Source organism: Pristiophorus japonicus, chromosome 10 (assembly GCF_044704955.1).
Source record: "Pristiophorus japonicus isolate sPriJap1 chromosome 10, sPriJap1.hap1, whole genome shotgun sequence".
Lineage (NCBI taxonomy): Eukaryota > Metazoa > Chordata > Chondrichthyes > Pristiophoridae > Pristiophorus > Pristiophorus japonicus.
Genome location: NC_091986.1, coordinates 89,812,677 through 89,840,132, shown reverse-complemented (window position 1 = coordinate 89,840,132; position 27,456 = coordinate 89,812,677).

Sequence of the window (27,456 nt, the reverse complement as noted above, 5' to 3'; positions counted from 1 at the left end):
GGTGGAGACGATCAGGGGCAGGGTATCGATACCAGTGCCATTGCCCTCCTGAGATCACTTGCTCTGCAATTTGTCTATTTTAGCTGCTTGTGACCACACTCCGTGGTGCACCACTCTGGTCCCAGGGATGCAGGCTACAGCATCGGGTAGCCCGTTGGACCTGTGTGCTCCCGATGGGTGTTTACCCGCTACATGATCAAAATACAGTTGAAATTCTACATCGCACAGCGTTTTATTACTCATTGTAGATAAACTGTATCTCCGATCGCAATCGCACGACTTTTCTTTGCTTATACGTGCATAAAACTCTGATCATCAATTACAAGCTTTACATTTGACTCACAGTTGCTATTACATTGATTGAGAATGTGGAACTGTCCGTTTAAGTGTGGTGGTTTGCTGGCCTCTTTTAAGAGGGCCTTGCTATCTTTACCCCAATCCTCTTCTTCGCTTGGTACCACATGTTGCTCCATCAGCGTGCACCTCATGGTCTGGCCGCTGCCATCTTTTTCTTCAGCGCTTCACCTCGTGGTTTGGGTGCCATCTTTCTTCCATCCACGATGTCGACTGCTGTGATCCTCTTCTCCCTGGAATCTGCCACCGAAGCTGGGAAGTCGTCTTTGGATCCGATTTTCTTCCTCCGGAGTCCTGCCACTGGAGCATGGAAGGTGCGTTCTGGTCGTCTCACTGGATCATCACCACGCAGTCGTGCTGAGCGGTCTGTGCCTCGGGTGCTGTGCTGGTCTGCTCTCTGGTGCCGGATCCAACCTCAGGTGGGAGCTTGCTTTACCTCTGAGCACGGGGGACGTCGATCGATGGAGGTGTGAAATCTTCCCAGCTCCAATGGATCTTCCTCATCCACCTTCTATCGAGTAGCGTTGGTCCATTGCCTGCAACAATCCACAGTGGTAACTTGTGCACCAGGCCATTATGGAATACTTTTACATTCGTACCACCAACGACTGGGATAAGTTCACCGGTGTAGGTGCGCAGCTTTGCCTGAACCGGGACCAACTTGGGTCGTTCAGCTTGATTGTCCCATTGCCTCTCAAAGGCTTCTTCATTCATAACTGACTGGCTCGCCCCCGTGTCCACTTCCATGAAGACTGGAACACCATTTATCTCAACTTCCATCCTCAACGGGGAACATTCTGTGGTGCAGGTAAACATGCCGTACACCTCATCATGGGGCTGAGCTGCCTCTCTGACTATCGCTTCATAATCCACGCTGGATTCATGGCCATCTGCAGACTCTTCATCAACACAATGAGTCAGATTTCTTTTACACTTTCGCTGGAGGTGGCCCTTTGTGCTGCAGCCTTTACACACATAGTCCTTAAAATGGCATTTGTGAGCCCTGTGATTCCCTCCGCAATGCCAGTATGGTGCTACTCGATTAGCCCCCCTTGGCAGACTCTGAGTTAAAGGACTCAGGGGCCTGTTCTCTCTCCCCTGAGAAGATACACATTCTACAGTCCAGCTTCTAAAAGGCGCCATTCTATGTACAGTACGTGCTGAGTTTGAGTCCTGAGGATGAGTCATCCGCTAAGAGCCGCAGGTTGAGGTCATGAATGCTTGGCTCATGGTGATGGCCTTCTGCATTGTGACTGTTGTATCTATCCGCAGATAGTAGCCTGTGAAGAAGGCCCTCATGGCCAATTCTGATGACGAAGGTATCCCGCAGCGCTTCGGTGAGGTGTTTGCCAAAATCACACAGTGCCGCCAGCCTCCTGAGGTCGGCAGCATATTTCGCGATTTCCTGGCCTTCGTCCCATCGGTGGCTGTAAAACCAGTGTCTGGCTGTGAGGATGCACTCTTTGGGCTTGAGTTGTTACTGCAATAACATGTGTAAATGTGATCTGTGTGCGTGTGTGTGTGCGCGAGTGTGTTCAGAAGGACCCTCTCTTAAAAAGTTCCATTTGCATTTTTGCAGAAGATGGTCGCACAGATCAACTGTGAACAGAGGAGGTCCACCAAGTAGGCCGCAACTAACAGGCCTGGAGCAGAGGATAGCGTCAATGATTGAATGCCACAGGAGAAGACCAACAAGTTGGGCCCAGTTTTCCATTCGAGGGTAAGCCCTGCAAATTGCACAGTCTGTGTTGGCTAAATATTGCTTTATGCATGTGCTTCCTATGCTTCTCCGTCCTCAATGCTGCTAACCAAGCATCTATCTTTTGTTTTGCAGAGGTTGAACATCAGGAGGAGATCGAAGGTGCACCTGAAGTTGAAGGCGAGAAAGTTCAAGAAAACGGCACATCAGATATTACAACTCAGGACAATGATGGGCAGCAAGAAGTCATAAACGATGAGATGGTCACCCTGGATTTGAAGGTGCTGAACCCCTCGAGGATTCCAAGGGCTAGACTTTCCACTAGGTGGCTAAGGCCCCAAAAAATGGGCCATGTTCCAGCGATGTGGGACGTCTCGGCCGTGCTGATTGCCGGCACATCGGCCATTTTTTTTTTACGATTTTCCACTCAGCCTTACCCCGCGATGTCAAATGGGCGATCTGATTTTATGGTGATCGCACGATCACCCAAAGAAAACGGAAGTGAAACGGAAGTCATAGAAAAAAAAGCTTCCCTAGCAATGCTATTGTGCGCATGTGTGTGATTTTTTTTTGGTTGATTTTTTTTTGCCGCGTTTCGAGAGATCAGGGGTCATTGCACATGCTCAGAAGCACAGGGAGGGTCAGAGAGAGCAGGAGAGAGAGAAAGAGAGAGGCTTGTGCGTTGTTCTGTGGTTAATAGTTATATTTGAAGAAAAAAACAGAAATCTGACAAATCTGATAGATCTTTTCATTTCACTTCTTAAAATAATGGCAAAGCAGGGAGAAAGAGAAAGAGAAAGTGAAAGGAGAAGGGCCAAAGCCTTTAGCGAGGAGGCCAACGAGGCCCTTGTAAATGTTGTAAGTACAAGGTGGGAGGACTTGACATGCAGTGGGTATGGGAAACCTCCACCCCGGGCATATCGCAGAATTTTGATCGAGATTGCCGATGTAGTAGCATCGGCATCAGATGAAGTGTGGACTGCAGACCAGTGCTATAAGAGATGGAGCAGCCTGCTGGCAGCAGCCATAGTAAGTTGCATTTTATAATTTATATTTAAAATCATATTTAAAATCATATTTAAAATCATACATATGTATTATTTAAATGATGTTTATAAATTTTAATTAGAATCTTCAATGTAATTTCTTTATAATATAAAATAATTAAATTAATAATTAATTGACGCACCCTAACACTAAGTTGAATCTTATAGTATGAAAAATTATTCATATGCAATGCAATGTTAATTATTCATTGAACATTTAAATCTGTCAATCTTAAATGTTTACTGTCAAGTCCATTAACTTATGCCGTGCAATGTTATCTTATCATTTACAGAAGAAGATATCTATCAGCTGTGCGGAGCAAAGGAGGATGGGCGGCGGCTCCGCTACGGTACATGTGTTGAATCAATACGAGGAGGTGGCCTTGGCGGGGCCTGAAAGCCGTTCGGCCGAACCCACACTTGAGTCTCATGAGTAATGGGAACTGTGCACTGTGCAATGTGGCAAACATTACTAAATACACGCTAAAAATATCGTAGTTACGCATGTAATGTTAAGCAATTTAATTCAATAATTTTGATGTACTCTTGATCTACGAATGAGGCCATGTTAGCCCTGGTGAACCCTTGTGCACATGAGGTTTTGAAAAGTATTGCAATGTTTTGGGTTATTGAAATATTGATATGTATTGATATGTATTGTTATAAGTTGTTTAGAAATTTCATTCGTCTTTCTAAGGTCAAGTGTCCATTGAGTCCATTGAGTTAACGGAGGCATCCGCAACTACCGATCCTACAAACAGCTCGCAGGAGGAAGAGACGGAAGAGGAGGAAGTTATTACTCAAGTTATTACTCAAGTTGAGCAGGAGCAAGAGGAGGAGTGGGGGGAGGAGGAAGACGATATCAATGAGATTGTTTTTGTGGGGGGGGGAACAACTTGTGGCCATCTCTATTGAGATGGATGATCCACCGGGACCAAGCGGTGTGCAGGTGGCAACGCCAAGGCACGTAATGTTGCAAACGCCAACCCCACGGAGGTCCGGTCAGCAGGGTGAGCAATCGCCTACCATGGATGGCCAGACTGAGAGCTTATTATCCCTGTGCAGGGAGACGGTCGCGATTTTGCGGAATTCTCTGCAAACTGGAGCCAGTTCTCCGCGAACTGGAGCCAGTTTCCAGCAACCTGGAGCGAGTTCTGCACGAACTTCTCCAACTGATCTTTTCAGCAAGCACAGACTGCAAGGGAGACGTTGGAGGCCATTCGGCAGCAGATAGCCGCAACCAATTTCTACGGCATGCGTTGCTGGCTGGACACGGCACTATACCCCAAGGTGTCATGTCGGCTCATAGTGAGACCCCGAGCATGCAAGCGAGTATGGAGGGCACAGTTCCTCCGTACTTGGAAGTGGAGCTTCAGGCTTCTGCTTTCGCTTTGTCACCTTCACCACGGCAGGAAGTTTTGCCACACTGTTTTGCACGACGTATTGGTGTCGGTCTGCATAGACCAAAACGGGCGGGTGGGGTACGAACATGGGGTGGGACAGGATCTGGAGGGAAACGTGGCCGCAGGTAGGGAGGGGGGAGTGTTTCCAAAAGTTTATTCGTTCAATGTTCAATGTTCAATGTTCTTACTTTGTTAATTGTTAACATTTTGGGGATTTGAGGGAAGGGTGGGTTGGTGCGAGGGGCAGAGGGTTGGAGGGAGGGTATAGTTAAAAAGTTTATTAAAAATTCATTTTTTTATCTTTATTAATAAAAAAAATTCTTTAATTCAACAAATTTTCAGTGTTTTCTCTTTTAGTTACATTAGTTAACAACTTTACAGTTGTTAATCCATATTTGTTTATTCTTTTACTATACCAGTACTTTACTTAAAGTTAAACTTTATTTAAACTAAGCATAAATTCCAATGATAGGCCAGTGCAGGCAAGACAACAAGGAAACCCCATGCAAATGAAACTTTTGATTTACCCTAACTGTAAATCAACATTTGAATATCCACATTTAGCGAGTGGAACCCCTTTCTGTTATGAAAGACCTCTGCATTCTTTAAGGATGCTTTGAGGGCAATGTGCATACAGTCTATTGCTCCCTGCACCTTGGGGAAGTCTGCTGTTCTCGAGAAACCCAACGTCCTCTCGGTCTGTGCCTCTTTGGTCATTGTGAAGCTTATGAAGTCCCTCCACTAGCATAAAGAGCTTCAGTCACCTGTCAAATGCAGTAGTGTGTAGCATGCTGAGAGATATGGCAGATGTCAACAGCTGAAGCCTGAAAAGATCCCAATGCATAGAAGGCTAGGGCAGCAGTAACTTTCACCTCAACGGACAGTGCGGTTCTAATGGTGCTAGAAGGCTACAGATCACCCTTGACGAGTTGACATCTCATCGATGACCTGCTTCCAGAATCGCAGCCTCCTAAGACAAGCATCTTCAGACAAGTTCAGGTAAGATTGCTTTTCCAAGTACCTTCGTTGGCTGTACGGTCTCCTCCTCTGTCTTCGTCTCCGTCTCCGTCTACGCATTACTGTGCCACCTCTTCGATTGATCCTTTCAGTAACCAGTGTGTGAGCAGTTGCAATTAAAGGCAGGGAAAGCATAGGCCCCATATTCACTGTCAATAATTACTTTCACTAATTTTAATAATCTCTCAACAATACTCTCTAATCACTGTACTCTGCACTCTCTGTACTCTCTATGCTGTATACCAGTCAGTTTGATAGGCTCCAACAATATCAGTAAATAACTTCACTATGTAAAAGCTATTTACAAAATAATTTCAATATATAAAAGCTTTTTTCCAAAAATAACATGATAATACCTATTTATATTCCCTGTCCCAATATTCTGAGTACAATTATCTTCAAATTAACTCTCTAAATAACTCACAAGTAATCTTCCACACATCCTCTGAAGATCAAAATGGCGTCCGTAGTGACCATTATCCTTCTCTTAGGCCCAGGAAAAGCAACTATTTCTCAGCACTCTTTTTGGCCTTGCATCGGCCCAGCGAAGTGCATGCTAGATGCCGAAACTTAGGATGGGCCTTGTGTGGGCTATCATTTCGACAATCATCTTGGCGATCAAAGTGGAAACTTAGTCATCTGTTTTTCCGGCGATGTTTTGGGCCTAGTTTCCACTTTTTGCTCAAAATGGACGATAGAGGTCCGTTTTGGCCCATAGATGGGTCATAGATGGACAATGTGAAGTGGAAAGTCTCACCCCAAGTCCTTTCATGAGTGAATCAAGCGAGAGGACTTTTCTAGGTGTGACATCTGAGGCTGCGGGTACAAGTGTGTCGCAGTAAGCCACACCTGCGAGATGTGTCCAGACCTGATCCAGAAACGCTGAACTCTGAGAACTTAGGACATCTTGTGGCGATGAGCGGGGAGAATATCAAGCAATCTCGATTGCTCCTGGAAGCCTTTGGTGGGGTGAGGGCAGAGTTGAGAGTGTGTCATTACAGGTTCAAAGACTTTTGGGATGGTTGAATAAGGTCATATCGGCAATAGGGGGCTCCACCCAGGCTGTCCTCACAGCGAGGAGCGCTTTCCACTCTACACCAAATTTAAGGGTTTATCCTGAGGATGAGGTTGACGATAAAGAGGTATCTGGACATTCTGCCATGACACATTTTGGCACTGTCCCTGTTGTAGCCCAGCATCAAGAAACACCGCGCCGGAAAAGGAACAGACTACACCTTGGATTAGGGCAAGGAAGCAGAAGTCTGCAACTACGGCCACGCTCAGGAGTAGCGGCATCTACTGGGGCAGGATTGGCGCACAGCGTTAATGAAGAGGATAGATGTCTTGTTTGTTTTTAGTTGATTTAGTTGATTGTTCTTTCTAAAGTTTGCCACGGCTCTTGTTATGTATGTAAACCTGTAAATACTATGTCTAACCACCAGAGGGCTTATCCCCTGGAGTCCCAAGGAATCCCACAATCCCTTAGGAGCACCTGTACATAAGGAGGCCTCACAGGCTGGAGAGGCACTCTGAGATCTGTAATAAAGGACTACGGTCACACCTTACTTTGAGCTTGCAGTGTCTAGTCTGACACTTTATTCAAGACTTAACAACTGGCGACGAGCTACGAATGATGAACCCGACCGCAACAATGCAGAGAGCCATGGGCATCCTTGAAGAAATTTTTGGAGGAAGATGATTGCGAAAGCTTCGTAGAGCGACTCGACCAATACTTCGTGGCCAACGAGCTGGAAGGAAAAGCGAACACTGCCAAACGAAGGGCGATCCTCCTCATCGTTTGCAGAGCACCAACGTATAGCCTCATGAAAAATCTGCTCGCTCCAGCAAAACCCACAGACAATGCGTACGATGAGTTGTGCACACTGATCCGGGAGCATCTAAACCCGAAGGAAAGCGGTCTGATGGCGGGGTATCGGTTCTACACATACATGAGGTCTGAAGGCCAGGAAGCGGCGAGCTACATCGCCGAGCTAAGGCACCTTGCAGGACATTGCGAATTTGAAGGACACTTCGAGCACATGCTCAGGGACTTCTTTGTACTTGGCATTGGCCATGAAGTAACAGTTCACAAACTTTTGACTGTTGAGACCCCAACCTTGAGTAAAGCCATAGCGATAGCCCAGGCGTTATCGCCACCAGTGACAATACCAAACAAATTTCTCAGCACACAAATGCTGCTGCAAGTACCGTAAACAAAGTAAAGTTGTTTTCAAATCGAAATGTACAGGGCAGGACTTACACGTCTGCAGCTGCACGTCCGCAGATGACTCAGAGTCCACCATCAAGAGTGGTGAATACAAGGCCATTAACACCTTGTTGGCGCTGCAGGGGTGATCATCGTTTCCATTCATGCCTATTAGTGTTAGTGTTTTATCAGAAGAATCACTCAACACTCAGAGTCGGTTCCAACGCCAATGCGGCCTTTATTACACCAGTGGGGAGAGAGCCTCTGGTTAACTCCAGGCATTCCACTCTCCACCGAACAAAGGGTTTCATGGATTTTTATATGTTTTACAACAGTTTACTACAGTTACATCAGCCCATTTCGGCTGGACACTATCCAATCATATTGATTATAGATTCAATTAGACCAATAGATAGAGTTAGTCTCTAAACGTAAAGTGGTTCATGTGTTGCCAAGAGATGTGTTGCTAAGGGGTGTGTTGCTAGGAATGACTCATGTATCTTGTAATGTGGTCCAGGCTCCCCTTATCTTACTGTCCTTGGGTGCTGTCTTTGGGTAGCCTCCTTATCTTAATCCTGTTACAGAGTCGTATTGTCCTAACATTCACCAGAACATTTTGTCTGAGGCCTGGCTGATTGGAGACATCTGCAAAGTTTGCTTGTTAGTCCTGTGTGTGAGAAACAACAATTATCAGTTTCCAGGAATGCGGTCTATGTCAGCTAACAGAAATCCCTTGAGGCTTCACGGGTAGCCATTTTTATGGTATTAGAGTTACATATTTAGTTCTAACCTTATGCTACAGGTGCCGCTGCCCTAGGGGAGAATTTTTGCGACAACAACCCCTCCTTTCGGTCAAGGGGCTAGTCCTAGCCCCCTGAAACCGGCACTAATTATAATCTGTTATAGTTTTGTATCATACCGGTACTCCCTGCTTCAACGTGCTGGCCAGTCACGCGATTTCAGGAGTCCCAGTTATTTAGATCAAATCAACATAGTTTGAATTACCCCTTTCGCCTATTACACGAATCTCCTTGCTTATCTGAGCTTTGGCGTTTAACCTCCGTTGTTGTGCAAGACCGGCAAGCCATGACGCCCCATGTCAATGCTAAAACTAGCTGTACTCCGACCAGTATGTGTGATATAATTTGAATCCAAGGATGGATGCTCACATTCATTCCCCAGTCCCAGACCTTTCTCCACCAACTCTGATTTTGTAAGTCTACATCGATATCTTCTTCCAGTAGTTTGATTTTAGTTTGCAGTTGGTGGTAGAGCTTTACGGATTGACCCACCCTGAGCCTCAATTCCTGTAATACTTCGGTTAGATGTGGGATAGGGACCTGATCTGGCTCGTCATAATCCTGCAAATGATCGTGGAGCTGATCGGATACATTAATAACTTCGGGCTTCCGGCGCCTAACCTGGGTGATATGTGCTTGCCCAATCGTGACAGGTCGTAGTGGCGTAAAGCAAAAGTTTGGCTGTGGTATAGGGCACTGCAGGTCATTATACTGGTATGAACGCTCTGTGGTAGAGACACAGTATCTTCCCTTCCCTCCATAGCCTGCCCTCGCGAAGTGCCTGTGTGCGGGCACTATTTCTAGTACACACCCGTCGGTTCGGTTAAACCCGCACTCGTCTAGCTCACCTCGGCCTACCGGGTGAGGGCATACTGTGATCTCCCCCCTTTGCTTGCATTCTGTTAGGGAAATCCCGGTAAGTATGTTGTTTCGACGAACGGCGGAGGTGGTGGTCAGATAGTAACGTATGAAGACATTTTCCCGTATTACTCCGATATTCTCTAGTTGGTACAGGGGGAACGGCCCTGAGTCTGGCGTGGCTATAGGGGTCATCAGGACTATCCCTATCCCAGTAGTCCTACCCATCTGGCAATCTGGAATTGCTGGGTATACTCGGGTCAGTCCCTTCAGAGTACAATTATTCAGTGTCCCCCTCTGGTTAGCCAACTGAGCTAAATGTGAACTGTCTATCCAATAAGTGTGACAGAGTTGCCCCTGTCTTTGCTTTCCTGTATCAATGAGGTGATTGATGGTTTTGGCGTGAGCTTCCAGGACTGAGTTGCCATCCAACTGGATTTCGGCACCCTCCTCTCCTAGGTTGGCTTGGTCTTCCTGGTTTTGCTCCACCCTCTCATTTAACCCTTGTATGTCTATCGAGTTTACTACGGAGGTCCCTGTATTGAAGCCGGTAGCAACATCATTAACTATTTCCCTCTTTATCCTGGGGGCTGACTCCTGTCCTCGGAATCTACTGGCACCCATTGCATCGGCAGCCTGTTGCATTACAACTTTACTTAATACATTGTACATTTTCCTTGACTGTTCTGTACAGTATATTGATCAGGACAGGCACAATTTCATGTTTAACATTATCATACAATAATTCCCCTTCGTTGTACATTACAATCCCATTTTCTGGTCCCTTAGTAGTTATGGGACAAGGCAGTTCCTCGGGCAATGTAGTGGTTCTTATGGGGCGCGGTGTCGGAGGGGGTGAGAAGCATACATACAATGATATTGCAGCCGCCCCCACCTCCTCGTAGTACCCACACAGTGCCACTCCCTTTTTGTGGATGACTGATTGCTGGGATTGTCCCGGAGGCGCGCAAATTATGCCGAAAGTACATTCATCGGGCCCTTTGACATCCCTCTGTTTAATGCAGCTGCTCCTTATACCCGTGGAGCACTGTACACATACCCGGTTCTTATTAGGATTAACTTGTAACCATCCTTGCTCCAGTCCTTGGCTGCTGGAATGCACATTCCATCCGTTAAATTAAACAAGACTCCATAGTTCATGTAGTTGTTTATTTCCTGAGTGCGCTGCAATCCGTTGGTATCATCCAGTGTTTGCGTGGGTCTTAAGGTTCCCAGTATCATGAGTCCCCAGTGTCGAAGTCACCACTGCGGTCCCATCTTGGTGAGTGTTTTATCTGAAAATTTTAAACAGATAGCCTGGTCGTCACCGGGTGTTAGGTTCTGGTCTACTTGTGTCGCTGTCACTCTGTGGAATCGAAGGTAAGGATTAGGTTAACAATATTCTTTATAGTCGTACTATCTCTATCACTTCATGTCCCTGTCTGGGCTGCCGTCGGTTTTGCGTTTGAGCCTGCTGTGCTCGAGCCTGCACGATGACCCATCTAAATATTATCCAAACTCCAATCAACACCAATGCCACCATTATTCCTCCAAACATCGCTGTCTGCTTTACCGTTAGGTTGGGTTTGTGGACTACTCCTACCCACCGTGGGGTACATTGGCTCTATTGCCATAGGTGATGGTGCTATGGCTGCGCACTGCACTATCCGTCTAGTCCCGTTTTTTAAAACATCTCTTCCAGCCTGTTTATCTTAGCTTTTAACTCTTGACCAGCTAGTTCCGTTTTATTTTTATTCTGAATATCCCACCATTTCCTCTGTCTGTCAGATGAGTCTTCTTTATTTTATTAAGAAATCCAAATTAATAATGTCCAGTATAAAACAGCTGTCAATGGAAAGGGTTAACTCCTTTACAGGTTTGTAAGAAAGCCTGATGTCATTACGTGACTTCACGTAATCATCCGAAAAATTCTTTTTTTTTAAAGTCTTTGTGCCTTCAAAACTTGCTTAGAAATTAGGAATCTGTTAAACAGCATAAATCATTAGTAAAGTGGTCATAATAAAAATCTTCTCATCAGGGAAGACGGCATTTTAGAATAAACTCCAATGTTTTCTTAACTTCTAATTCAAGTACTTGCGGGCTGTGGAACAATGGGACACCTCCAACGTATGTGTAGGTGAGCTGCAAATCCTGCTAATCCTGCAAACCACCATGTTGCAGAGGAGGACAGATCCACGGTGGATCTTGACGAACCAGAGCCTCAGACTGAGGAGGCAGAGGTATATGAGGTGCACACATTTACCACAAAGTGTCCCTGATAATGCTGAAGGTTGAATTAAATGGACTCCCGGTATCCATGGAGCTGGACACAGGCGCAAAAATTATTTTGCTAAATTGTGGTGCAGCAAGGCCAGTCCTGACTCCCATTCGTACTAAACTGAGAATGTACACAAAGGAACTGATTCCCGTAATTGGCAGTGCTACTGTAAAGGTCTCCTACGATGGAGCGGTGTATAAGTTACCACGCTGGGTGGTACCGGGCGATGGCCCCACGCTGTTCAGCAGGGCTGGCTAGGAAAGATACACTGGAACTGGAACGATATCTGAGCGCTTTCGTCCGTCGACGACACCGCATGTGTCCAGGTTCTAAACAAGTTTCCCTTGCTGTTTGAACCAGGCATCGGGAAGTTCCAAGGAGCAAAAGTGCAGATCCATTTGATTCCGGGGGTGCGACCCATCCATCACAAGGCGAGAGCGGTACCTTATATGGTGAGAGAGAGGGTGGAGATCGAACTGGACAGGCTGCAACGAGAGGGCATCATATCGCCGATTAAATTCAATGAGTGGGCCAGTCCGATTGTTCAAGTGCTCAAGGGAGCCAGCACTGTCAGAATCTGTGGTGATTATAAAGTAACTATCAATCGTTTCTCACTGCAGGATCAATAACCGCTATCGAAGGCAGATTAACTATTTGCGACGTTGGCGGGAGGGAAAATGTTCACGAAGTTGGACTTGACCTCGGTCTACATGACACAGGAGCTGGAGGAATCATCGAAAAGCTTCACCTGCATCAACACGCACAAAGGTCTCTTCATTCGCAACAGATGCCCGTTTGGGATTCAATCGGCCGCGATGATATTCCAGAGGAACATGGAAAGTTCGCTGAAGTCGGTCCCGCGCACCATGGTCTTCCAGGATGACATCTTGGTTACAGGTCGGGACACCGTCGAGACCTGCAGAACCTGGAGGAGGTTCTTAGTCGGCTTAATTGTGTGGTGCTCAGGCTAAAACGCTCGAAGTGCATTTTCCTGGTGCCTGAAGTAGAGTTCCTGGGGAGAAGGATCACGGCGAACGGCATCAGGCCCACCGATTCGAAGACGGAGGCAATCAATAACGCACCGAGACCACAGAACGTGATGGAACTGCGGTCATTTCTAGGACTCCTGAACTATTTTGGTAACTTCTTACCGGGTTTTAACACATTGTTAGAATCCCTGCACTCTTTACTGCGTAAAGGAGATGAATGGGTATGGGGTAAAAGTGAAGAAAATGCCTTTGAGAAAGCGAGGAAGCTGTTATGTTCAAACAAATTGCTTGTGTTGTACGATCCATGTAAGCGTTTGGTACTAACATGTGATGCGTTATCGTACGGGGTCGGGTGTGTATTGCAACAAGTTAATGAATTTGGAAAATTGCAACCGGTTGCTTATGCATCCATAAGTCTGTCTAAGGCCAAGAGGGCCTACAGTATGATCGAAAAAGAAGTGTTAGCTTGTGTTTACGGGGTAAAGAAAATGCATTAATATGTGATCGGGCTCAAATTTGAATTGGAAACTGACCATAGGGCGCTTATATCCCTCTTTTCTGAAAGCAAACGGATAAATACGAATGCATCGGCCCGCATCCAGAGATGGGCGTTGACGGCGTACAACTACGCCATCCGCCACAGGCCAGGCACAGAAAACTGTGCCGATGCTCTCTGTAGGCTGCCATTGCCCACTACAGGGGTGAAGATGGCACAGCCCGCAGATTTAGTTATGGTAATGGAAGCATTCGAGAACGAGCAATCACTTGTTACCGCCCAACAGATTAGAACCTGGACGAGCCAGGATCCCTTATTGTCCTTAGTATAAAACTGTGCTCTCCACTGGAGTTGGTCTAGTGTCCTGTTAGAGATACAGGAATAAATAAAGCCGTACCAGCGATGCAAAGATGAAATGTCCATACAAGCAGACTGCCTCCTAGAGGGTAATCGGGTAGTTGTGCCAAAAAAGGGCAGGGACACTTTCATCAGTGATCTCCACAGCACCAACCCAGGCATTGTAATAATGAAAGCGATAGTCAGATCCCATGTGTGGTGACCCGGTATCGATGCAGACTTAGAGTCCTGCGTGCACAAATGTAATACATGTTCACAGTTAAGCAATGCACTCAGGGAGGCGCCACTAAGTTTGTGGTCCTAGCCCTCCAAACCATGGTCCAGGGTCCATGACGACTATGCGGGCCCATTCTTGGGAAAAATGTTCTTAGTAGTTGTAGGTGCGTACTCCGAATGGATTGAATGTGAGATAATGTCGGCAAGCATGTCCGCTGCCACCATTGAAAGCCTGCGGGCCATGTTTGCCACGCACGGCCTGCCTGATGTACTTGTAAGCAACAATGGGCCGTGCTTTACCAGTGCTGAGTTCAAGGAGTTCATGACCCGCAATGAGATCAAACATGTCACATCTGCCCCGTTTAAACCAGCGTCCAACGGTCAGGTAGAACAAGCAGTTCAAACAATCAAGCAGAGCTTGCAAAGGGTAACTGAAGGTTCACTGCAGACTCACTTATCCTGAGTCCTGCTTAGTTACCGCACAAGACCCCATTCGCCCACTGGGGTCCCTCCCGCTGAACTGCTCATGAAAAGGGCACTTAAGACAAGGCTTTCGTTAGTACACCCTGATCTACATGAACAGGTAGATAGCAGGCGGCTTCAACAGAATACATATCATGATCGCGCAAATGTGTCACGTGAAATTGAGATAAATGATCCTGTATTTGTATTGAACTATGGACAAGGTCCCAAGTGGCTTCCTGGCACTGTTTTGGCCAAAGAGGGGAGTAGGGTGTTTGTGGTCAAACTCTCAAATGGACCTACCTGCAGGAAACACTTGGATCAAACCAAACTCAGATTTACGGACTATCCAGAACAACCCACAATAGACTCTACCTTTGTCGACCCTCCAACACATACACACAAGTGGCAACTGACCCAGCAGTTGACCACGAAGCAGAACCCATCACCCGCAGCAGTCCAGCAGGACTCATCACCCCCAGCAACCCAGCAAGGCCAGCTGCGCAACAGCCCAGCGAGGGTCCAACAAACGACTTACCAAAACCAGCATTTGCACCGAGACGATCAACCAGTGAAAGGAAGGCTCCAGATCGACTCACATTGTAAATAGTTACACTATTGACTTTGGCGGGGGGGGGGGGGGGAGTGTTGTTATGTATGTAAACCTGTAAATACCATGTCTAACCACCTTGACTTATTGCCTTGAGTCCCAAGGGATCACACAATTCCTTGGGAGCACCTGTGTATAAGGAGGCCTCACAGGCTGGAGAGACACTCGGAGATCTGTAATAAAGGACTACGGTCACACCTTACTTTGAGCTTGCAGTATATAGTCTGACTCTTTATTCAAGACATAACAGCTCTGAATAAAGTTTTTAACGTTTTGAAGGTTTAAACTTAAGTAAAGTCACGCTAATTACAACTGTGCTGTACAAATGTTTAATAAACATTTTAATTTTGGACTTTTAACCTGACTCCTGTACTTCATTTTTTAATGCTGCACCAATAAATATTGTAGGAGAACCGGACTGAAAATGTAAAAAGTGCATCACCCTTGCAACCTATTGGTTGAAATGATACAGGGACAGGCTCCAGTACTAAGGTGTTCATGGATCCTGCCTTGTTCTGGGTCACTGATACATGCAACGAAGGATCATGGTGCATATATCAGTGACCCTCACCCAGTCTGGATCCATGAACAACTTAGTCTTATTGTCTACCTAAGCACTCCAACACACCCAAACTCCAGTTAAACATTTAAGATTTGTGGTGGGAATATTTAATAAACATAAGATTATGTCCATCTAAGCACTCCAACACTCCTTTAAAACATAAAAAAATTTGTCATGGTAACTTTTAATATAAATTATATATTTTCCACTTAAGCACTCCAGCACTCCATAAAAACCAATCCCACTGTCAGCAAAGTTTGCAGACAGGTTTCTGCTCCATATTTGTGGTGAGATTATGTTTTTTTCTCAATTCAAAGTTCCACCTTTACTAGAGATCACTGCTGCTTGCCTTTGAGCCTGGAGAGTCTTGCATTGTCCTTTGTGTGCAGACCTTTGTCCTGGGCTAGCAGCGGGCCGCGTGGGAAGAGGACCTTCAGCCGGGGCCTCGCAGGGGCTCCATTCAGCATCCAGGAGAGTGGGGAGAAGAAGAGATTTGGTATGCTGATTCTACATTTTTGCAACTTTTTAATGTTTTCCTTCAACTATTTGGATTATTTTGGGCCGTGAGGACATCGATGGAAAAAGGTAAGGATTTTTTCATTTAAAATTTTTTTTGCCATCATTCTTTTTTCATCGCAGGATCATCAGTATGGGTAAGTTTTTATTTATTTTTTATTTATACCTGCTTATAGTTTAAATGTAGTCTTTAACTTAACTTAGAATTTAATTGTAAACTAAATGGAAGTCCTTTCGGCCAGGGATAGCAGCGGGTCAGTGTGGATTCTCTAACTGCAGGTAAGGGTTTTTCTTACGGTGTTTCTAGGGTCTCTGTGCCGGTTTAAACATTTTTTTAGGTGGGGAAAGTTTGCCTTATGTGAAAAAATGGTGCCGAACTTTGTTTTACAAGTACACCAGTGCCAGAGTGTATGGCGCCAAACATTCTAGCGCTGGTAGTAGACGCCGGCGCCCCGACACTGGGAATCTTTGGACTGAGCTTTGGCACCAAAAAATTCACTGGGCGGCGAAAAAATGGTGCCCAGTGATGGGCAAAATTGGAGCCTTGGTGTGGGACCCAAGGGTGGCAGAGGTTTGGAGAAGTTGAAGTGTACGGAGGGTAGAGGATAGGACACCACAAGAGTGTGTTGGAGTCTTCAGGTGATTAAGTGATGCGTGAATAAAGTCAGTAGCAGAGGGGTGGAGCTAGATCCAGAGGTGGGCACTGTTACGGATGTGGAAATAGTGATCTTGATGATTAATGGGATGTTGTGGTTAAATCTCAGCTCAGGGTTGAACCAGTCACCAAAATTGCAAACAGCCTAATTCAAGCCGGGGTTATCACAGAGAGAGATGCAATCAGTGGTAAAGGAGTACAGGGACAAAGATGAAACTTTTGGTCTTCTAAGGAAGTTCTTAAAGAGGCTCAAAGACTGGATGTCTGAGAACATAGAGGCATTCAAGGGGATGAAAGAGGTGATGGGGTAACAGAGCTTGGCTTCATCACTGTAGATGTGATAGCTGTCCCTAGGCCTCAAGTCAACTCAATGGGTTATAATGATATCTTACACTTCTACAATAAAGTATCTCACTTGAACTGCATTTTGGCCAGAATCCAGCAGTCAGATCAAAAGCATTTCCCTTAGGGTTCAAAAGCATCCCAACAAGAAACACATGTCCCAAAACATTATTATTTATTTTTGATCAAAACATTTTTACATTATTTAATTTGTCATCTGAAATAAGTAAAAATTTATAATTAACTTTTTGAAAGCTTTCCTCTTCCTCATTTTATTGAATCACGAGACATATTTTTCAAGGCTTCACAGGTTTCTCTCTCTCTTAACCTCCACCCCAGGTTGCTTCTGGTCCAGACATTTCACATATGCAGAGCAGACACATGTACAGACAAACCGCACAGCTTCCACTGGTAGGCATTACTCTCAGCGCACATACAAAACGCTTGTGACCAGAAATGGCCTAGCCCTGATTTTTAAACTTGTTAATTTAGGTAAATAGATAACCAGATCCTTTTGATTTAAAAATAAATGATTGAAAGAAGAGCAATAATTAGCCAAGATAAAATGTGTGCACAACACATGGTCTTCTACACTTGTGCGTCAAATAAAAGTTGCATCTCTCACTTCATTAAACTTTCAAATTAGGTGCTTTTTCTAGGCTTTCAATTAACAGAAGACCAACACTGTAGCTACAGAATTTTTGATATGGCAAAGTTCCTAATAGTGGAATATTAGAAAAGATTTTACCATTTCAATCAACTATTTATGAATATTACTCACTATTGTTATTCCATGTTCTACCACGGAGCTGGTTCCATTCCTACCTGTCCTAATATAGCCAGCACATCTCCTGCTACTGCGGCTCCTCTTGCGCTTACATGGTCATTTTCATGTACTCAAAACGTTCCATTCTCAACTCCTCCTATTTGTTTTATATATTACCAATAGGTAATGTTTGTAAGCATGTGTGCCCAGTTTTACGACGCAAGCATCTGCCTCAAAGTTAAAATTGTTGTGAAGTCTTCTTTAACTCCCTTCATGGTCTTGCCGCTCCCTATCTCTGTAGGCTCCTCTGGCCCAAGAACCCCTCCCCCACAACACTCCATTCCTTGGACTCCAGCCTCTTGTGTATCCCACCTCCTTCCACCCTGCCATCAGAAGCCATGGCTGAAGCCTCCTAGGTCCCACTCTCTCCCTAAGCCTCTCTACATCTCTCTCTTCTTTAATACCCTTCTTAAAATCCACCTCTCTGACCAAGCAATACGTCAATTCTCTAATCTGTGTCTTCGACATATCATCAGTTTTCATCACACGTCTGAAGTGGCTTGAGACGTTAGATGTTAAAGGCACGATATACAACAAATTGCATTTATAAAGCACCTTTAATGCAGTAAAACATACGAAAAATATGAATACAAGTTGTGTTGCTGTGCTATCTGGCATCAGCTCTTATAGTTGACGGCTGCTGAGGAACCCTGAGCAAGGCAGGCCCGGAAATTGCCCCACTCATCACTGCTCAATTTCTGTGACAGGGCATCAGCTCCTCATTTACATATTTAAGGAGCGTCGGGTGCTTGAAAAATGGCATGGTGCAATATTAGGTCAGTGATTTTTCAGGCATCCGTGGGTCGTTGATGCATAAAATTGGGCCTTGTGCTTGTTTTACAGACGTAAAACAAATGCAACAATGTGCAATTTCTACCCCATTACATTGACATCAAGATTGATCGCGCCATCTCCTACCTTAACCTATTCTTGCTCGGGACTGGAAGAGTATGGTTTCCTTAACTCCCTCAGTCTTCCCATTCTCTTACATTCTACATAATTAAAAACCAAGGTTGGTACAACCTTGGCACTGTTGCCTTGATTTACCTATCTTGGTTTCTTGCACTAACGATCTTGGCCCTTCACCTAAGATGCTTAATAAAAGAAAACTGATGCACCAGCTCTGGAAAACATTTCTGGACCTGTGCCAGCTTCTGATCAGCCTTCATTTTTTTTAAACTGGCAAAAGCCATGACCAGTTCAGTGTGGATATTTCTTGTACAATCGTGAGATCCATACTGACAAGTTATATACTGACAAATAAGCAAATTTAGAACATTTGAAAAAAAGTCTCGAAAAACTTACACATATACCCAGAAACTTGAATAGATATGTAGAAAATTTCCTCAGGGAATTCTTCTGATCAGCCATTGTAACTTTGACGGAAGATTGGCAGAAACCCCATTCATGTGTCTATCCAAAGTTATGGTGGCCGATGAACCTCAAAGAAATTTCCGATGGTAGAATGTATAATTTAAGAAATAAAGTAATTGACAGCACGAATCGTGAAAAAAAGTGGAAAGTGTTATCCCAACATGGAATGACATAAGGTAGAAAAAGAAAGGCCAATAAAGGAAACACCTTCAGAGACAGATTGCAGCAGTTCAAGAAGGCAGCTCACCACTGTTATGTCTTGGATAAAGAGTCAGGCGAGGTACTGCAAGCTCAAAGTAAGGTGTGACCGTAGTCCTTTATTACAGATCTGAGTGCCTTTCCAGCCTGTGAGGCCTCCTTATATACAGGTGCTCCCAAGGAATTGTGGGATCCCTTGGGACTCCAGGGGATAAGCCCTCTGGTGGTTAGACATGGTATTTACAGTTTTACATAGATAACAACACTCCCCCCAAAGTCAATAGTGTAACTATTTACAATATGAGTCGATCTGGGGCCTTCCTTTCCCTGGTTGATCGTCTCGGTGCAAATGCTGGTTTTGGTGAGTCATTTGTTGGGCCCTCACTGGGCTGCTGCGCAGCTGGCCTTGCTGGGCTGCTGGGGATGGTGAGTCCTACTGGGCTGCTGCAGGTGATGGGTTCTGCTTCGTGGTCAACCGCTGGATCGGTTGCCACTTGTGTGTGTGTTAGAGGGTCAAAAAAGGTGGAGTCTATTGTGGGTTGTTCTGGATAGTCCGTAAATCTGAGTTTGGTTTGGTCCAAGTGTTTCCTGTAGGTGAGTCCATTTGAGAGTTTGACCACAAACACCCTACTTTCCTCTTTGGCCAAAACAGTGCCAGGAAGCCACTTGGGACCTTGTCCATAGTTCAACACAAATACAGGATCATTTATCTCAATTTCGCGATCATGATATGTATTCTGTTGAAGCCGTTCATGTAGATCAGGGTGTACTAATGAGAGCCTTGTCCTAAGTGCCCTTTTCATGAGCAGTTCAGCGGGAGGGACCCCAGTGAGCGAGTGGGGTCTTGTGCGGTAACTAAGCAGGACTCGATTGATTGAACTGCTCGTTCTGCCTGACCATTGGACACTGGTTTAAACAGGGCCAATGTGACATGTTTGATCCCATTACGGGTCATGAACTCCTTGAACTCTGCACTGGTAAAGCTCGGCCCATTATCACTTACAAGGACATCAGGCAGGCCGTGCGTAGCAAACATTGCCCGTAGACTTTCAATGGTGGCAGCGGACGTGTTTGCCGGCATTATCACACATTCAATCCATTTGGAATACGCATCTACAACCACTAAGAATATTTTTCCCAAGAATGGGCCTGCATAGTCGACATGGACCTGGACCATGGTTTGGAGGGCCAGGACCATAAACTTAGTGGCGCCTCCCTGGGTGCATTGCTTAATTGTGAATATGTATTACATTTGTGCACGCAGGACCCTAAGTCTGCATCAATACCGGGCCACCACACGTGGGATCTAGCTATCACTTTTATCATTACGATGCATAGGTGGGTGCTGTGGAGATCACTGAAGAAAGTGTCCCTGCCCTTTTTTTGTCACCACCACCCGGTTACCCCATAGGAGGCAGTCTGCCTGTATGGACATTTCATCTTTGCGCCACTGGTACGGCTTTATTTCCTCCTGCATCTCTAACGGGACACGAGACCAACTCCCGCGGAGCACACAGTTTTTTTACTAAGGATAGTAATGGGTCCTGGTTCTAATCTGTCGGGCGGTAACAGTTGATTGCTCGCTCTCGAATGCTTCCATTACCATGACTAAATCTGCGGGCTGTGCCATCTCCACCCCAGTGGTAGGCAATGGCAGCCTACTGAGAGCATCAGCACAGTTTTCTGTGCCTGGTCTGTGAGTGCCCATCTCTGGATGCAAGCCGATGCATTTGTATTTATCCCCTTGCTTTCAGAAAAGAGGGATATAAGCGGCTTATTGTCGGTTTCCAATTCAACTTTGAGCCCGAACAGATATTGATGCATTTTCTTTACCCCGTAAACACACACTACGCTTCTTTTTCGATTAGATTGTAGGCCCTCTCGGCCTTAAACAGACTTCTGGATGCATAAGCAACCGGTTGCAATTTCCGAAATTCATTAGCTTGTTGCAATACACACCCGAACCTGTACAACGACGCATCACATGCTAGTACTAAACGTTTACATGGATCGTACAATACAAGCAATTTGTTTGAACATAACAGCTTCCTAGCTTTCTCAAAGGCATTTTCCTGGCTTTTACCCCATACCCATTCATCTCCTTTATGCAGTAAAGAGTGCAGGGGTTCTAACAATGTACAAGGACCCGGTAAGAAGTTACCAAAATAGTTCAGGAGTCCTAGAAATTACCGCAGCTCTGTCATGTTCTGTGGTCTCGGTACGTTCTTGATTGCCTCCGTCTTCGAATCGGTGGGCCTGATGCCGTCCGCCATGGTTCTTCTCCCCAGGAACTCTACTTCAGGCACCAGGAAAACACACTTCGAGCGTTTTAGCCTGAGCCCCACACAATTAAGCCGACTAAGAACCTCCTCCAGGTTCTGCAGGTGCTCGACGGTGTCCCGACCTGTAACCAAGATGTCATCCTGGAAGACCAAGGTGCGCGGGACCGACTTCAGCAAGCTTTCCATGTTCCTCTGGAATATCGCCGCGGCTGATTGAATCCCAAACGGGCATCTGTTGTGAATGAAGAGACGTCGTCCCAGTTCCAACGTATCTTTCCCAGCCAGCTCCTGCCGAACAGCGTGGGCCCATTGCCCGGTACCACCCAGAGTGGTAACTTGTGCACCGCTCCATCATAGGAGACCTTTACAGAAGCACTGCCAATTATGGGAATCAGTTCCTTTGTGTACGTTCTCAGTTTAATACGAATGGGAGTCAGGACTGGCCTGGAGGCCTTGCTGCACCACAATTTTTCGAAAGACTTTTTGCTCATTATGGACTGGTTTGCAGGATTAGCAGGGTTTGCAGCTTGTCTGCACATACGTTGGAGGTGTCCCATTGTTCCACAGCCCTTGCAAACGTATCCTTTGAAGCGGCATGAATGGAAACGATGATCACCCCTACAGCGCCAACAAGGTGTTAATGGCCTTGTATTCACCACCCTTGATGGTGGACTCTGAGTCATCTGCGGACGTGCAGCTGCAGGCGTGTAAGTCCTGCCCTGTACAGTTCGATTCAAAAACAACGTTACTTTATTCACAGTACTTGCAGCAGCACTCGTGTGCTGAGAGATTGTTTGGTATTGTCACTGGTGGCGATAAACGCATGGGCTATCGCTATGGCTTTACTCAAGGTTGGGGTCTCTACAGTCAAAAGTTTGTGAAATATTACTTCATGGCCAATGCCAAGTACAAAGAAGTCCCTGAGCATGTGCTCCAAGTGTCCTTCAAATTCGCAATGTCCTGCAAGGCGCCTTAGCTCGGCGACGTAGCTCACCACTTCCTGGCCTTTAGACCTATTTTACGTGTAGAACCGATACCTCACCATCAAAACACTTTTCTTTGGTTTAGATGCTCTCGGACCAGTGTGCACAACTCATCGTATGACTTGTCTGTGGATTTCGCTAGAACGAACAGATTTTTCATGACGCCATACATTGGTGGTGAGGAGAATTGCCCTTCGTTTGCCGGTGTTTGCTTCTCCTTCTAGCTCGTTGGCCACGAAGTATTGGTCGAGTTGTTCCACGAAGGTTTCCCAATCATCTCCCTCCCTAATTTCTCCAGAATGCCCACGGTTCTCTGTATTGTTGCGGTGGGGTTCGTCATTTGTATGTCGTCACCAGTTGCTATGTCTTGAATAAAGAGTCAGACCAGATACTGCAAGCTCAAAGTAAGGTGTGACCATCGTCCTTTATTGCAGATCTCAGAGTGCCTCTCCAGCCTGTGAGGCCTCCTTATATACAGGTGCACCCAAGATATTGTGGGATCCCTTGAGACTCCAAGGGATAAGCCCTCCGGTGGTTAGACATGGTATTTACAGGTTTACATACATAACAACCACCACCTTCTCAAGGGCAATTAGCGATGAGCAATAATAGTGATGTCCACATCCCATGAATGAATTTTTTAAAATTCAGCCTGCTAAGACTGCTCCTTCCAAACGACTGTGGAGCTGAATATCCACAACCCTTTTAGCACATTGTCACAATAGTTCTGGCAGGAGTATGGTTGGAAGCGCTGTGAATTTGGTCAGGACCTGCATATACTGAATCTCAGATTTCCCCAGAGCCTTATAAGGGACAGAAGGCCCGAAATTGATGGCCTTACTGCCCACTGCGGCCGACTGCTTCCCACTGCCACCGACATTCCTCTTGAAGTTGCGCCCAGTGCCACTTTCCATTTGGTGTGGAGCGGGCGAGAGGGGAGAACGGCTGGGAACTGCCCGCTGACTTCAGCGGACAGCTGAGTGGCGCAACTGACCCCCCGCCCGCTGAGATGCCATATTTATGCGGGCGGGAGTCAGCGCCAGAACGGGGAAGGACTGTTGGCTGGAGACTGTTTTATCCCCAACGGTGAGTATGAAGAGCTAAAAAAAAAGGTTAGTAAACATTTTTAACATTTTTTCTTGAGAGCGACTTACCTGGATGGGATCCCCCAAAGGTGTTCCGATGATTTTTCAAGGACCTTTTTGATGAAAACCCTGCCTAAAGTACCGTCAGGTATCTCGGCGGCCATCGGCGGTCCTCTGGGCGGCACTTGGGCGGGCGGGGGCCTTCACCAATTTCAGCCCCAGAGCCTTTTAAGGGGCCTTGTAATGGGCCGAGCATTATGAAGTGCATTGTAAGGGGCCTTATTAATGCAATCTAATTTGAGTCTTATGACGTCCATAGAACCCCGATGGCGTTTTACTGAGCCAATGGAAAGTTTAATAGATTGAGCCTAATCGAATGTTGGCTTTTATCTCAAGGGAGCTGGAGTTGCCAACCCTCCCGTTTTGCTCAGCAGTCTCCGTGAAGTGTCTATTCGTTTCCCAAGCGCTTAGCTGGCAAGCCGGGAGAAAAGTTTGTTGTATTACTGCAAATGGCAAATTGCCCAATCAGCTGCTCGTGCCCCCACCACTTGCTGCACTTCTGGTGAAGTTGCGTTGGTATTGCTTCAAACGCGATTCTCCCTGGCCCGATCTTAATTGGATTCATTCTGTCTGTGATTTTGGGCACTAACATCAGAAGTTCCGACCCAGAATGCACTGCAAACCAGAATCTTCCCTTTCCATTTTAGTTGAAATTGGCACGCAGCCGCAGAAGAGACCCTTTGTATATGGAAGAAACAAAGGGGCCGAAATTGCCCCTTTCATTAATGCCTGTTAACACCGGAAAGCGGAAGCCATGCTGCAGAGTGCAATGGCCGCCGACTTTTCATGTAATGGCCGCAATTAGCAAAATTCTGCTCCCGTGTTAACCCGGCAGTGCCCTGAGCCCCCCCACCACTCCGCTGCTGCCGATCTGTGTTAAGTGCTTCATCATAGTGCGCACCATTGATCTAACCCCCACCCCGACGGTGAAACTCCGCTCTGAAAATCTTCCACCCACCCGGCAGTGCCAAAACCTGTTTTTCCCCAGTGGTCCAGTGAGGCTGATGCCTTCTGCAATGGCGGTGTGACTCCCCTTAAAGGGGAGGACCTACTGCTGCTGCCGCCATGTTTTTTTTGTCGGGCGACTGCCATGTTGGTCCGACAAATATACCCCCGGGTTCGGCCGTCCACCAACAGGCACCCTGGCACCTCCACTTGGGTGCCAGGCCACTGGCACAGCCAAAACCCTCCCTGGTGGCCCAGTGGGCTGAAGTTTTGAAATCACAAAGGTTCTCCCCTTTAAGTGAAGGGGAGAGCCGTGGTGACGGTTAGCGCGAATGTTTTCCTGGAAGAATCACTCGACACTCTGGGTCAGTTCCAACATCAAAACAGCCTTTATTACGCCGGCGGGGAGAGAGCCTCTGGTCCAACTCCAGACACTCCACTCCACCGAACAAAGAAATCCATCGATATTTATATGTTTTACAATAGTTCATTACAGTTACTTCAGCCCACATCGGCTGGGCACAATCCAATCATAACGATTATAGATTACATATAGGTTTCTTTGGGCCAATAGAATTAACCTCGGTACATCAGGAGGCTGCATGCTCGGTTCATGTCCTTGTGATGTTCTCCAGGTCCCCTTATCTCTGTTGCTCGGGGGTTCTGCTGGTGCCTAGTTTTCTTATCTCAATATGGTTGCTAGGTACCCCATCTGGAGTCATTGATTTAAAGACATTCCGTACTAGGTACTGCAGTGTTCTGTTATGGCATCTTGTCTCAAGTTGTTGATTCAAGACATTCCTGATACCAGGCACACAAGGTCAACGCTCAGTCAGCGTTTTAGCTAACTTGGCTAACTGAGTTCCCATCATGCTTTGCAAAGCCCCTGGCTACCATTTTAAACATACATACATACATATATTCAGCAGGTGCCTCTGCCTTAAAAAATCCCGCTGCAACAGTGACGCAGCACTGTGATGATGTCATTGCGGTGGCTATTAAGCACCCCACCCAACTTCAATCCCTCAGGTGTTGCCACCGCCACGTATCTGCCTCTCTAGTGTAGTCACCACCCCCATTAAGGAGCGACTTCCAGATCCAAGTGAAAAAAACAAACAAAGAGCGGAATGTCGCTCAGGAGGCGACCTCAACCACTGCGGCAGTAAGAACACAAAAAACGGGGTGGGAGCGCCCCGTTTTGGATTGGGAACAATTTCGGCCCCAAGCACTTCACCAGTGCAGCAATTAGATATCAATTTATTGATTATACTGACAACAACACCAACTATGCAACAACCATGTATGATGGCACTGTACGCGATGAGGATGGGAGTAAAAAGTTGGATTCAGTAAGTGGGCAAAACTCTGGCAGATGGAGTTCAGTGTGGGGAAGTATGAGGTAAGAAAGATAAATCAGAGTATTTTCTTAATGGTAAGAAGCTAGGAACTGTGGAGGAGCAGAGAGATCTCGGGGTCCATGTATAGAAATCACTAAAACTAGTGGACATGTACAAAAAATGATTTAAAAATCTATTGGAATGTTAGCTTTCATCTCAAGGGGGGCTGGTATACAAAGAGGTGGAAGTTATGCTACAGTTGTAAAAGGTCTGGTTAGTCTGCATCTGGAGTAGTGCATTCAGTTCTGGGGAAAAAAAACAAGTAATTGCTTTTGAGAAAGCCAGAAACATTTTATGCTCCAACAAGCTGCCTGTATTGTATAACCCGTGTAAAAGACTTGTGCTGGCATGTGACGCATCGTCATATGGAGTCAGGTGTGTATTACAGCAAGCTAACATTGCGGGGAAGTTGCAACCTGTTGCCTATGCTTCCAGGAGCTTGTCTAAGGCTGAGAGGGCCTACAGCATGATTGAGAAAGAGGCATTAGCGTGTGTGTTCGGGGTAAAGAAAATGCATCAGTACCTGTTTGGCCTCAAATTTGAGCTGGAAACCGATCACAAGCCCCTCATATCCCTGTTCGCTGTAAACAAGGGAATAAATACTAATACCTCAGTCCGCATACAAAGGTGGGCACTCGCGCTATCAGCACACAACTATACCATCCGCCACAGGCCAGGCACCTAGAACGAGGGTGGAAATGGCGCAGCCTGCAAACTTGTTGATGGTGGCGCAGCCCGCAGACTTGTTGATGGCCACGGAAGAGTTTGAAAATGATAACTCACCTGTCACGGCCCGCCAGATTAGGACTTGGACCAGCCAAGATCCTCTGCTGTCGCTCGTAAAAAACTGTGTACTGCATGGGAGCTGGGCCAGCATCCCCATTGAAATGCAAGAGCCAATCAAGCTGTTCCAGCGGCGAAAGGATGAGCTGTCCAAATTCAGGCAGACTGCCTGTTGTGGGGTAACCGCGTAGTACAGTAATGATGAAAGCGATAGCCAGATCCCACGTGTGGTGGCCCGGTATCGACTCTGACTTGGAGTCCTGTGTACGGCAATGCAGCGCATGTGCTCAGTTAAGCCATGCACCCAGAGATGCACCACTAAGTTTGTGGTCCTGGCCCTCCAGACCATGGTCGAGGATCCATGTCGACTATGCGGGCCAGTTTGTCGGTAAAATGTTCCTGGTGGTGGTGGATGCTTTTTCAAAATGGATTGAATGTGAAATAATGTCGGGAAGCACCGCCACCGCCACCATTGAAAGCCTGAGGGCCATGTTTGCCAATCACGGCCTGCCTGACACACTGGTCAGTGACAATGGGCCATGTTTCACCAGTGCCGAATTTAAAGAATTCATGACCCGCAATGGGATCAAACATGTCATCTCGGCCCCGTTTAAACCAGGCTCCAATGGGCAGGCAGAGCGGGCAGTACAAATCATC